Source organism: Rattus norvegicus, chromosome 12, assembly GCF_036323735.1.
Source record: "Rattus norvegicus strain BN/NHsdMcwi chromosome 12, GRCr8, whole genome shotgun sequence".
NCBI lineage: Eukaryota > Metazoa > Chordata > Mammalia > Rodentia > Muridae > Rattus > Rattus norvegicus.
In genome coordinates, this window is record NC_086030.1 from 51,929,254 (window position 1) to 51,942,814 (window position 13,561).

Below are 13,561 nucleotides of genomic sequence, written 5' to 3' on the forward strand. Positions count from 1 at the left end.
AGCAGCTAAGCTCTGTGAGCCTGGGATTCCCTTACACAGCTTGAAGGATCCCCAGAGATTGAGGGTAAACAGGAGCGCTGTTCACTACTGGAAGAGTGTCTGTTCTGAAGATTTTGAGGCCACATGCTCCTTGGACATTAGCCGCTTGAGGCTGCTATTTCAGCCAAGATGCCAGTCTCTGCAGACTTCAAGGTTGTAGGACCCCTGCCTGACTACAGGAACAGTCAAAGGAAGGGCTATAGTCTGTGGAAAGGGTAACAGGTCTCCTTCAGACCCCAAACAGGCTACTACCTGTGTCCATCTTGTGTGGCTGGCGTAGGGACCCTCACCCAGTGAAGTTATCATACATGGGCCACTTGGTTTGGAGCATAGTCCATCCAGGGCTCTAGGCTCTCTGCTGTACCCTCACCCTACACCATGAACATCCTTTTGTAATCACCCCCACATCTGTTCTTTGCCGAGGAAAGTCTCTATGGCCCTGTGGCACTAATCCTGGGTCCTTAGGGGTAGAAGTGGAGGCTGTGCTTCCATCCTGCCGGACCATGTGAACCTGCTCTGTGCCTGCAGAGAAGAGCCAGTGTGGCTCCTCATAGCCCAGCTCTCGACCAACGTTACCCCAACCTCAGAGGACATGAGGTTCCAGCCTGAGAGTCCTGAGTGGGCAACAGTGTCCTATTGAGGGTGCCTGAGGGCCAAGAGCACCAGGGAAGGAAGGAATTCTTTATCACGTGGATACTCTTCTTTGGCCTCTCTTAGGTTGTCATGCCTGAGCTGTGGCACTGCTACTGGGCTCCACACCCTGACCCTGCCATTTTTCTTCTGGGTCTGAGTGCTGTGCTTTGAGTTGGCTGAGTTGGGACTGACTGGCTTGCTCGTCTGTGCAACGGCCTAAAGATGCCTCTGCCTCCCCCAAAGCACGGTCTTGCCTGCCTCTCGAATACCTGTGAGTGTCACTGAGTCCCTAGGCTATGCTCAGGCAATCCAGAACCAGACAGTGTGATCTGAGCAGTTAGGGCTGTTCTGCTTGGAAGGAGGATAGACTGGAATCTCTCTGGACACTGGGCCATACAACCACTTCCCCAAATGCAGGTCTTAGCTGTGCTTAAAGCCAGGTGTGTCATTTGGTCAGGTGGCCGAGGTATCAAAAAGAGAACAGAATAGGGGTGGCCTGAGGTAGATGTGCCTCAGAGCTGGGGCTAACAATATACACGGGCAGAGCTGTCACCCCTTCATCAACTCCTGAAGGGAACACAGCCATTCTGATATACCTGTTCTACCTTGTGCCTTCCAGTGACAAAAGCGAGCCCCCCTCTATCCTCTATCCTATGCCAGTGCCTCTGTCCTGGTCAGAGTCACGTGTCTGCCCCAGCCTGGCAGCCCTGTAGTGTAGGCTCTGCATTCACGAGGCAGGTTTATGACATCCATTGTGCTGTTCCTAGTGCCACTTCCAAGTGATCGTAATTTGAACAAAAGCAATAAACCTGCCAGCCTCTCTCTGGAGCTGGGCGGGGAATTGGGGGGCACCTATTCCTCTCCTCCTGACCTCAGCACAGGAGTCTTTAAAGCTGGAGTAGCTGTTGAACCCATGCCTCCCACTCATCAACCTTGTAGAATGACCTAGTCTGAGGGCAACAGCATGGGCAATCTACTTGCACTCTGCTGATCCCTCCGCGGGGGGACTAGAGATGCAGGGCTACCAGTGCAGAAGAAGCCATACGTGGATAAAACTCCTGCAGGGATAGTGCACACAAAAGACAGAAATGAAGCCGGCAGTGGTGGCTCATGCCTTTAATCCCAGCCCTGTGGAAGCAGAGGCAGGCGAATCACTGAGTTCCAGGCCAGCCTAGTCTACAGGTTATCCATCCATGACAGACAGAGAAACCCTGTCTTGAAGCAAACACCCCTCCCCCCCAAAAAAGATAAGTAAGTGACATCAGAGTAACTACTTAGAAGAAAAGTGGCACTAGGTCATGCTGGAGAGATATATTGCCACCCTAGTGATCAGGGATGGATAGCACTGTGATTGCAGAGAGGCCACCCCAGTGGCCAGGGCTGAGACTCAAGGGAGAAATGGCAAGCAGTTGGGTGAGGGCTCTACTCAGTGGTATTTTGCCATATTCAGGGAAGATGGGTAGAAGAAGGTGGGTATTGCTAGATGAGGAGCCCAGAGAAGCAGAGTGTGGAGGCAAGGGACTATGAGGCAGTAAGTGTACCGGTCCTTCTCTGCATGCTTTAGGTTAGATGGTTAAGAAGATGAGACTCCCAAGCCTGAGGGAGGGAGTGGTGCCGGGTGAGGACCGTTTCAGTGGCTTAGGCACAGCTGCAGCTGGGTCACCTCAGGAGAAGTCTCCTTGGTGAGTTTGGAGTTATCGTCAACCAGAGCATAGGCAGGTCTTGCAGGATCTGGAAGATGACGGTCCAGCCATATTCTGTGGGTATGTGGTTCTGTGCGAAGGTGATGTGGGTGCAACATGAACCACAGCATTTCTGAGGACTTCTCTTCTCCCACAGTATCCCGTCCCTTCTAAAAGTTCCTCCAGTTATCTTTTCACAGTGGCAGTTGACTTTTGAAAGAGGCATAGTGCAACTTACAGTTTCAGAAACAGGCACACATCAAATCCTCAGTATGAACATTGCATAGCGAAGTAGTGGTCCCTCAAGGGCCATGTCTAGATGGGGACAGTGGGCATGGTCCTTCCCTGTCCCATTTTACCCTCAGAGACAGGACATGACCCTGCAGAGACTACCCCAAGCTTCTACTCACACTGATGTCTGGCTTAAGAGGTCCTGTCACTGTTTCTGACTCATGATTTATGTAGCTCAACTATCAAGTACTTCTACCCTCAGAATGAGGACATAAGCTGGTGGCTGGGCTGGACTGGAGGCCATCTAGAATGTGTCTTCACCCAGCCCTGGGTAGGGTCTTTCAAGGCACCTTCTCAAGGTCTGCCCAGGGGGAAGTCAGGAATCTCCAGGCTCTGGATGGAGCCAGTTGTAGCTAACTCAGCCTAGGCAGGCCCAGGTCGAACCAGTCACACTGCTCCAGGCTTGGGATAGACCTAGTTTCACAAGGGTGCCCTTCCCCCCACCCCCATGGCCTCCTTAGTTCCTCCCTATCTCCCCCTATGCCCAATGCTGCCTTCTCGGGGGTCAGTTCCTTTCTTGCCTATAACTTTGAGGTGATTCCCCCCTAACTTATGTGCCTGGGCCACTGGGCTTTGCTGTGAGAAGTGAAATAGCTCATGGGTTAGAAACTCCACTTCTCTGCCCAGCTTCCCCAGTGTTGGACAGTGGAGCTACAGGGATAGGCTCTTTTGGCACATTAGGCTTAAGACCTTCAGAGAACACTGTGTGCCATGGCCAAACGTAAGGCAGGTCTGTGGGGCTACCACACTCTTCCTAGCTCAGAAGCCTATTAGGTCCTGCCTTTTAGGCTGGAGTCACTAGACCCTTTGGGCAGTTGAATGCTGACCCAGTACAGCTGCATTCCTACTCCATGGCCTTAGGTCCCCACAGAAGGTCAGAGGTCAACAAGGAGATGGAACATCCCCTAACCCCAGCAATTCTGACTCAGAAGTGCTGTGGCCTGGTGCCCCACTCTTTCTGTGTCCCTCCTGGGGCTACCAGTGCTTCCTGTCATCACAGGGACCTACAGGGACCCCTGACTGTAGGTCCTGAACCATAACAGGCCTCTCAGGGCAGCCTGGTTCCTGAGTTCTTGCCCCATCTTTCTACACCCTGAACACCTCCCAGCAACCTTGGCTAAAAGATTTCTGTAGAGGGTCCATGACTAGCCATAGTTGAAAACTAGAGAAGGCCCCTCTTTCTCAGAAGCCACAGCTAGCTGCTGGGAGGAAAATTGGGGTAGCATTGGATGATGGAGGGTGACCTCGCCAAATCAGAGCAAAGCCAAAATTCAGTTATTGAGAACAAACCAGAGCTGCCGTGACACCACAGTTAGGGATGAGTATTAACAGGGGCTCTGTTTAAGAGGTTGTTGATAAATATTTCATGAGGTCATTAGCACTCTCAGTCTGACAACAGGAGAATATACTAATATAGTGGACTCTGAGAAAGGTCAGCTGCATGCTGGGCCTGGCCATCTTTTACTTATCCCCTGACACAGGCTTGTCAGTTATCCCAACCTAGCCTGGGCTGCTGGGAGGGGAGCTAAGAGGAGTAGTGGGAACACAACAGTGTGTGACTAGAGAGGAAAGTTGATAGTGCCAGGCTTGGGCATAGCTGCCATTGGTATTTCCTGGGACTGAGGCTAAAGGGTCATAGAAACCTCACAGGCCCAGTGATGGGGTGGTGGGATCTAAAGGAGGATATTATGGGCAAGGGAAGTGGAGCAGGGACTGTGTTAGACAAGGTCACACAGTGTGCAGGCAGAGGGACCTGTGCTGTTAGACAAGGGCACACAGCGTGCAGGCGGAGGGACCTGTGCTGTTAGACAAGGGCACACAGCGTGCAGGCGGAGGGCCCTGTGCTGTTAGACAAGGGCACACAGCGTGTAGGCGGAGGGCCCTGTGCTGTTCGACAAGGTCACACAGTGTGCAGGCGGAGGGACCTGTGCCAAAGCTGGTTGTGGGTGTACCCAGGGTGACTTACCTAGAGCACTGGGGAGGAGATGTTCCAGGAGCTTCCTGCTCTTTCAAGTGTGTGCCTGCGACTGTACCTCAGTATGATTGTAATTACCTGTGACTGTAATTACAGTCACAGAGGCCTGTAGGAACCAGGAAGGTAATCCAAGGTCCTGGTTAGCTCCAAGCAGAGTAGGGTAGGCAGCTGGTGCATGGGTGGATGTCCAGGTGTGTGTGGGTTGGGCTGGAACTTAAGCAACATGTCACATTGTGCCATACACTTCTCTGTAGGTTGGGAACACAAAGATCACGAAATCATCAACCCAGTTAAAATGAGAGTATGTACCCTTGAGACATGGATGGGAAATGGAGGAAACTCCAAGCAAAGTCACACAGAATCCCGTGTGATGAGTGCCAGGCTAAGTCCGAAAGGCAGAACCAGTCTGTGCCCTAGACATATGACCCTGTGGAGCACACAGATGAGGCATGTCTGTGATGCAGGTCTAGGTACAGTGTTCTGTGCTTTCCTGGGTGGTGGCCCACAGAGAGTATATCAGGAACACTTGTCTAGATTTTCCTCAGTGTTATGTAAACACATATGAGAATACTAACTATTTTCACAATAGAATTAGACCGAAGCATAAATTGGGCTTAAGCAGGTTTTTAGCTGTGGGAAAATTATTGGAACATTTCAGATTGATAAAAGATGCTAGGCAAGTGTCCTTTCTAGGTCTGTCCCCCAGTTGTTACACAGAGCTAAGAAGAGCACCCTCCCAGGACGGTTACCCTGCAGGCCACTGTCTGTGGCTCAGGACATCATACTCTGGCTTATTTAACTTGTTAGAGTGACCTCACGTTAGGATTCTCTCCATGAGAGGCTGAGGATATCATGAGGCACCAAGGTCATGAGTATTTGCTAAGTGTGCTAGGGCCTAGACCTCCCAGCTGAGGAATGAGTTCACATTGTTAAGCCTGGTTAGAGAAGTGACCGCTTGCTCTGGATCCCTCACAAATACTGCTCTGTGTTCCACTGATATGCCAACTGAGGGTCCAACCTAAATCCAGGACTCAGTCACTCCTAGTTGTGCCTGAGGATTGATGCTACCCCTCTGGGTCTCAGTTCCCCATTAATGACCAGTTATGTGATGGGACATGTGGCTCCCATCTGGCTTGTACCAGTGCCTGCCAGAAACCCATCCAGAGAAGGAGGGAGAAATGGGGATGAGTAGGCTATAGGTTCTAACCTGAGGAAAACCTCCTATGACCCTATCCATTAAGTCCTGGCCCAGCCGGTCCCATCTCAGAAGTTGACTGTATATAGTCGTACAGACTTGTATATAGCTCTCCATTCATCCCCAGCTGCTGGGTCCCACTGTATCCATGTCCCTCATATGCCCATATGTAGTCTGTCAGGTCCTATTGGTCCACTTGAAAGCATACCACATCAGCCAGGGTCCAGCCGGGGTCCAGCTGAGCCGCCCTGATCCTCAGTTATCCGTGGCTCCATCATACCCAGTATTATCACCAGGCTTCAGCTCCGTCACTTCACCCGCTCCCTTTCCAGCCATCCATCTCTCTCTCTCTCTCTCTCTCTCTCTCTCTCTCTCTCTCTCTCTCTCTCTCTCTCTTTTGGAGCTGAGGACCGAACTCAAGGCCTTGTGCTTGCTAGGCAAGCACTCTACCACTGAGCTAAATCCCCAACCCTTCCAGCCATCTCTTGACCGTGACCTCTCAAGGACTTTCCTCCTCCCTGTCAGTCTCCTCTGACTCTGACATTCCTTCTGAGGTTGGGTCCTTATATGCATCACAAGGCCTCTGCTGCAGTCACTGTATGGAGGCCTAAGCGACGATGTCCGCATATGAAGGACAGGGATATCATATTTGTGCAGGGATGTTCTGTCTGGCACCTCCTGGTTTCTGATGGCCCTCATCTGGACTTCAACATGTAAGAACTGCATAGCAACACTTGAATTGCCTTGCTGGCTTCACCCTCAACTGTCACCAGCCCTATATATATTTCTGCTAGACAGCACGTAGAACCTGGTTCTGGGCCCTAAACTGAGCTCCCAGCCTCTGCCGGCTGACGTGTTACAGCTGGTCCTCTAACCTGTAAGCCTCCAGTTCTCCTCTGAAATGGACAAGTGAGCTTGGAGTGTGTGGCTACCTCATATCCCAGCACCCACAATCTAGGACAGGAACTCTTGTCCTCAGAGGTTCATCAGTTCAAAGGCTCCAGGAGTCAAGGGGGAAAGAAGTTGATGTGGTCAGTTGTGGACTGCCTGGTCCCTAAGGATACCAGGCAGCCATGGGGAGGACCCAATTGGTGACCTAGCTGTGCAGGGTAGATGCACTGGCCTGCCAAACTCACTACATACAGCATCCACATGACTCCATGTATTAATCCCAATCTGGTCATCAGAACCTTTCAGTGCACTCTTGAGTCCCATAGGGGCACCCCACATATGATTATATTATATTATATTATATTATATTATATTATATTATATTATCCTTATGTTAGCTGGATTGCTAATTAGAATATGCATCGAGGTGAGTGTCTTCCCATTCCATACCTGCAGAGGCAATGCGTCTCCTAGGCTGGCACCATGTAGTCCTCACTCCCTTCCTTGGATTCTTCTCTGGAAAGTTCCAAGCCTGTATGGAAGCCAGAATTCAAATGTTGGAGGCACAGGACTGAGCCCAGTCAGTGTCATGACACTTGACTACCCTCACAGGATCCAGGGAGGAGTTGAGAAAATCAGGGTGCCAAGAACGGTGTGTGAGGTCTGGCTTCAGTATATACTGCAGGAACACTCAGGCACATGCAGGCGTACTAAAATACATGTGCACACATCCCAGGGCTGATTGGTACTCACCATAAAGTTGTCATGTGCATGGAATATACAAGGTCTGTGTGTCAGCAGAAGCCAGCGGGACACCTGCATGTTATTCTAACTGTGCTTGCCTCAGGCAACCTATACCCAGCCCCCAGTGCCCCTTTGGTGTTCAGCGTCCCTGTGACTGAGACCCTACCCCATTCTTGGGCCAGGCTCCGTGGACTCTCCTGAGACTTTGTTGTGCACATCATGTTGAACCTGCATCTTCTTACATTGCTGCTTCCTTTGTCCTGTTTCGTTTGCGTCTCCTGGGGCCTCTGCAGGTGGCAGTGCCACTGGGAATATGTTTTAGCTGACCAGGAGGGACAGGCCCCTTTGTCCCAAGCAGCCCTGAGGTAATATCTCACAGCTCTTGTATGGTCACTGGGTAGAAACCCAACCTACATTTGGCACTTGCCTAAGGCTCCTGCAGCCCTGCCTTGGCCCAGGTATGGGTGACCTGTGGGAGTCTGAGGGAGGCCTTCCTTTCTGTCCTCTCCTCCTCTATACACATGGTTGGGCTTTTGGTTATGACTGGGAGTAACTCTGGCTGCAAGGCTCTCTTCATGAATCTTCATGCTTTTGTTTGAGTGGTGGGAGACAGTGGTTCTCCTCTGAATACTGCTGTAAGCTGTAATTAACATTCACAAAGAGAAGAAAGGATGGTGCTACTCCTGCCTTAACAGCTGTGCAGATTTGTGTCTTTGTAGGAGTGACAGGAGTGCCCACCCCAGCAGGCAGCTGACCAGGTCTCTAGAAACTCAGGACAGGGAGGTCCATCCTAGGGATGGCTGCCAAGCTGAACAGGTGACAGACAGGAGTGGAGCTTTAGTGGGTAGTGATAGTGCTTAGTTCTCTAGTTGCCATGACAAGACACCTAGCACTTGCAGCTTAAAGAGGGGTTTATTTCTTTGTGTGTGGTGATGCCACCTTTAATCCCAGAGTTTAGGAGGCAGAGGCAGGTGGCTCTCTCTGAGTTTGAGGCCAGTCTGGTCTACATAGTGAGTTCCAGGACAGCCAAGGCTATTTAGAGAGAGAGTGTCTGTCTGTCTGTCTGTCTTTCTGTCTGTCTGTCTCTGTCTCTGTCTCTGTCTGTCTGTCTGTCTCTCTCTCTCTCTCTCTCTCTCTCTCTCTCTCTCTCTCTCTCTCAACCTAATATTGTTATTGATTATTTGGGAATCTCACATCATGCACCCTGATCGTGCTCACCTCCCAGTCCTCCCATGTCTGCCCCTTTCCTCCATGACCTTTCCCCTTCCCCCCCAAAAAGAAAGAAAAAATCCATTCTGATATTGTCCATATAGTCCTTGGAGCATGGTCAAACTCCCAGCGTCCAGCCGGACAGGGGAGCTGAGACCTTCTCCACCTGAACCCCCACCAGAGCCATCCAGTGTGGAGAGCTACACCTCAGCATCCCCATCTCAGTTTTTTAGGTGCTAACCCCCGACCCCTGTTTTAAGGTTTTAATTGACTCACAGTTACCAGTTTGAATATAATTCATCATGGCAGTGAAGGCATATTGTTCCCAGGAAGATGAGGTGGTTCACATTGTGTCCACAGTCGGGAAGTGTACACATTCACACGCCGCGCGCGCGCGCGCGCGCGCGCGCGCACACACACACACACACACACACACACACACACACACACACACACGTTATAGACCTTTGCTGTTCAATTGTGTGAACTAAATGTATTCCCATTCTAAAAAGGAGAGCTAGAGGTACAGCAAAGAATGACCAGGCCAAGATAAAGCAGAAGCTAGCAGGGTAATCACCAAGTCTTGCAGCTCCATATGCAGAATCTGGGACTCGTGATGGAATCGTCTGGGCTCCAGTAGCTTTTTTTTTTTTTTCCGTAGCTGGGGACCAAACCCAGGGCCTTGTGCTTGCTAGGCAAGCGCTCTACCACTGAGCTAAATCCCCAACCTCCAGTAGCTTTTGATAGCCGTACCCCTCTGGTTCTTCTGCCTGAAGTACACAGCCTCCCTCTTGAGTCCATTCTGCTCTGCGCTGGCAGTTTTCCATGGCAGGTGTCCCATAGTCCTGACATCTACAACATCCCGGGCTCCCCGTAAGTTCATAGCTTTACACACCTTTCTTTCAGGGAATCCAGTCCTGCCACACATTGCCTGGCCCGAGCAGCTTTCTAGAGTTCTGGTGAACACCTCCTTGACCCCGTAGGTCTTGTGTTTGCATGTTTGTAAAACCAGCACCAATGTGGACAGTTCTGTCACGTTCTTTTTCCACCTCAGCTGTAATGGCTTCTGAGAAAACCTTTCCCTAGTAGATAGTTTGTCTCTTAGTAAGGAAAACTCTTTAGGGACTTTTAATTCAGGCTTCCTCTTTTAGATAAATTTGCATTATCACAAGTTAGAGCTTTAAAAAAGTAGGCTTGTACTCAGCATCTTTTCTATCGTCCCAGAACATAGGAGTTTTCTCTCTTTTTTCCCTTCTCAGATTCAGGGTCTCTAAGTATATAGACCAGGCTGGCCTTGAACTCACAGAGATCTGCCTCCCTCCAGCTCCAGAGTGCTGGGATTGAAGGCGTGTGCCACCATGCCTGGAAAAGTGTGTGTGTGTGTGTATGTGTGTATGTATGTATACATATATGTGTATGTATGTGTGTTTATGTACGTGTGTATGTGTATGTATGTGTGTATGTAAATGTATTTATATGTATGTATGTGTGTATGTATGTATGTGTGTTGTGTGTAGGCATGCGTGCACATACACATACTTGTACATATGTACATATGTACATTATATATGCATATGTTGTGTAGAGGCCAGAGTTCAACTTTGGCTGTCATATCTCAGGAGCTGTCTACCTTTAGTTTTTTTGGTTTTGTTTTTTGAGACAGGTGCTCTCTATGTAGTCCTGGCTGTCCTAGAACTTTCTATGTAGACCAAGCTAGCCTGGAACTCCCAGAGATTGTCCTGCTTCTTCCTGAGTGCTGGGCTTAAAGGTGTGCACCCCTGTACCTGGCTACCTCATTAGTTCTTTGATACCTGACCTCTCTCTAGTCCCAGGCTCATTGACTAGGACTGGATCTTCCAGTACAAGCACACGCCACCACGGCTGGCCTTTAACTCAAACTTAGGTCTTAATGCTTGTGTGACAAGTAATTTATGAGCTTCTCTATTTCCTGATCAAGAAGGCTTATCCTCAATGGCACTAGTCTCTTAAAGAATTATAGAGCTTTCACTAGGCCTTCTTTGTCTGCAACTTTCAATGGGTTCCAATGCCTTCCCTGTCTTTCTACTCCACTTGCTGCTATCTGTTGCTGTAGACCTGAGTAAGGGCTATGCGACAGCTTGACTGCTGTGCCGTCTTGACATTTCCTTTACCAAACGAATTCTTCCCATCATATTTTAAACCAGCTTCACCAAAGTTCTCAGGACATGGGTAAAATACAATCAGAGTCTTTGCCAAAGTGTTACTGATGATTTTAGCACAGTTCCTAGTAGAGGCCTGTTCTTCCCTGAAACCTAATCTCCAGCTCCCACTGTTTATGTTGCTTTTGACAGTCTAGTCTTGCAGACCACTACCAGGACGGCCCCTATGTTCTGTTTGCACCGCTCTGTGCTGGCTCCTCTCCCTTCAGCTTCAGATGCTTCTATGTTCTTCCCACAAACCAGTTCCAAAGGCTTGTGAGCCATATGGTTGATATATCACAGCAAAGATGACATTTCTCAGTTCCAGTTTCCTTGGTTATTGTTGTTGTTGTCATCACTATGGCAACATACTTGACCAAAGCAAATTGGTGAAGTACTTATTTAGCTCACAGTTAGAAGATATAGTCCGTGAGAGAAAGTATGGCAATAGGAGTATGAGGAAGCTCTGTACATGCATGCACTCAAGAAGCAGAGACAAATGGTAGTGTTTAGCTCGGGCTTTCCTTTTCTCTCAATCTAGGACCACAGACAGTGGGATGGTGCCACCCGTACTGTGGGTGAGTCTTACCACCTCAGTGAAACCTGTCTGGAAATACCTCAGAGACATGCCAAATCCTGTCCTGTCAAGTTCACTAGATTAGCCATCAAAGCGGGACCCCTACACAACGGTGATGGTGTGATCACCATTACACCTGCCTTGTGCTATTCATGCATGTATGTATATCTTCACATAAGCCACAGTACCTTCCTGTAAATGAGCCATCATCCCTGTTTTACCAGAACCATAAACTGGGGCATAGACAAGTAAATTGGGGCACAGCATAGCTGGTAACATAGCATTAGAGCAGATGTCTTTAGAGCCGATGTCTTAGTCCCTGGATCTATACATCCTTTCTCCTTATACTAAAGGCCTGTCCATGCTAACACCAAGACCAGGGCCCCTGAGCCCTGTTCAGCCCTGAATCGTGCTTAGGTGACTTTTAAAGGATGGGGGTGTCTCTTCCCCACCTTGTTCTGATTAATTACCTCACTCAGTTCTAACTCCATTGCAGTTAAATGTTAAATCAGTGGAACCTAATGACTTGGATCCATTTGACTACTGCTGATGGTGCAGCACTGACAGTTATAGGATCTGGATGGCCTCTCCTGTGCCTGCTGGTGGGTTCTCTCACCTGGTGCTAGGCACCATAAGCTGCCCTTCCTCATCCCCATGTTCCACTGTTTAGCCCTGCTCATCTGGGCTAAACATTCAGATGTAAAAGCCATCAGACAGTCTGTGACCAGTCTAGGTCTGTGAATTGCTGTCCTGGCCATAGGATAAGGTACAGGTGGGCTCTGGGGCTGAAGAAGGAGCAGAGGGTAGGACTGGCATATGATCCAGCTGTCCCCAGGCTGCCCCAGTGACAGACATGCCAAGCAGGGGTTGATCCTGCTATACTGACAGTTTAGTGAGGTTTGATGGTAAGAGGCCTCTGGTCATGGCAGCCCAGCTGGCAAGCTCCACACGTGCCCCTAACCCCCAAGCAGCCACCTCCACTCTACCTACACACATTGGTCTCAGTGAGCTGGCACGACTACCTTACTCATGCCACCCGCACTGCCCTATTGCAGTGGCACTAGAATGTTCTGTTGTATTGAGGCTCCACTCACTTCCATAGTCTCATCTCCCACTTTCTCGAAGGTCCTCATTGGCAAACTCTCATAACACAGAGAGGCCCTGTTTTATGCCATCTCACCAAGTCTTGCCTTCCTCACAGTGTCAGGGAGGGGTCAGGGCCTTGAGGAGTCCAAGCCGGGTCCTTGCTGATCCCCACGCTAAGAGCCCAGGTGAGAACAGCCAGTGCAGCCAGTGCAGCTGTGCTTCTAAGGAGGGGGTCATGGAAGGGGCTTGGCTGTATGCACACCTCAAGAACTACACATGTCTTCTTTCCTCTAAGACAGTGGCTCTCAACCTGTGGGTCACTACCCCTTTGGGGGTCACATATCTGATATCCTGCATATCAGATATTTACATTACAATTCTTTTTTTTAAAAAGATGTTATTCATTTTATGTATATGAGTACACCAGAAGAGGGTATCGGATCTCATTACAGATGGTCATGAGCCACCATGTGGTTGTTGGGAATTGAACTCAGGACCTCAGGAAGAACAGTCCACCTTCTTAACTGCTGAGCCATCCCTCCAGTCCTACATTTACAATTCTTAACAGTAGCAAAATTACAGTTATGGAGTAACAATAAAATAATTTATGATTGGAGGTCACCACAAATGAGGAACTGTATAAAAGGGGGGAAGCATGAGAACCACTATTCTAGGAAATGATGTGTTCCATGGCCTTAGCATCCAGATTCTTGGTGCCTGGCCACCCAGGTCATGACCCACACTACAAACCTCACAGGGGACTATGAGCTACAGGTGTGAAGCCCCCGCAGCCCATCTCAGCTGGCCCGCATGTGGTCCTTGAGTTAGAATAAAGCTTCAGCTGCAGTGGGTGGCTGGTAAACACATGTTTATCTATCTCTGAACCCTGTCATTGAAGACATTGTGGCCTTCAGTTGGGGCAGTGGAAGGTATTATAATCTGATAATGTGTATGAATCATTTTGAGTACAACTTATAAAGCCAGCACTGTGCATATCTGACTACAGCCCAGCCCCCATCTCGTGTGTCTTGGGGAGATTTATTTCAGCAATATAATTTATTT

The 13,561-nt window shown here is 49.5% G+C and overlaps 1 protein-coding gene across 10 annotated transcripts in view; it reads left to right on the forward strand.

Annotated features, from left to right (window-relative positions):
* The window catches only part of Fbrsl1 (fibrosin-like 1), an 88,505-nt gene that overhangs the window by 38,043 nt on the left and 36,901 nt on the right, over window positions 1–13,561 (forward strand). The window lies entirely within an intron of this gene.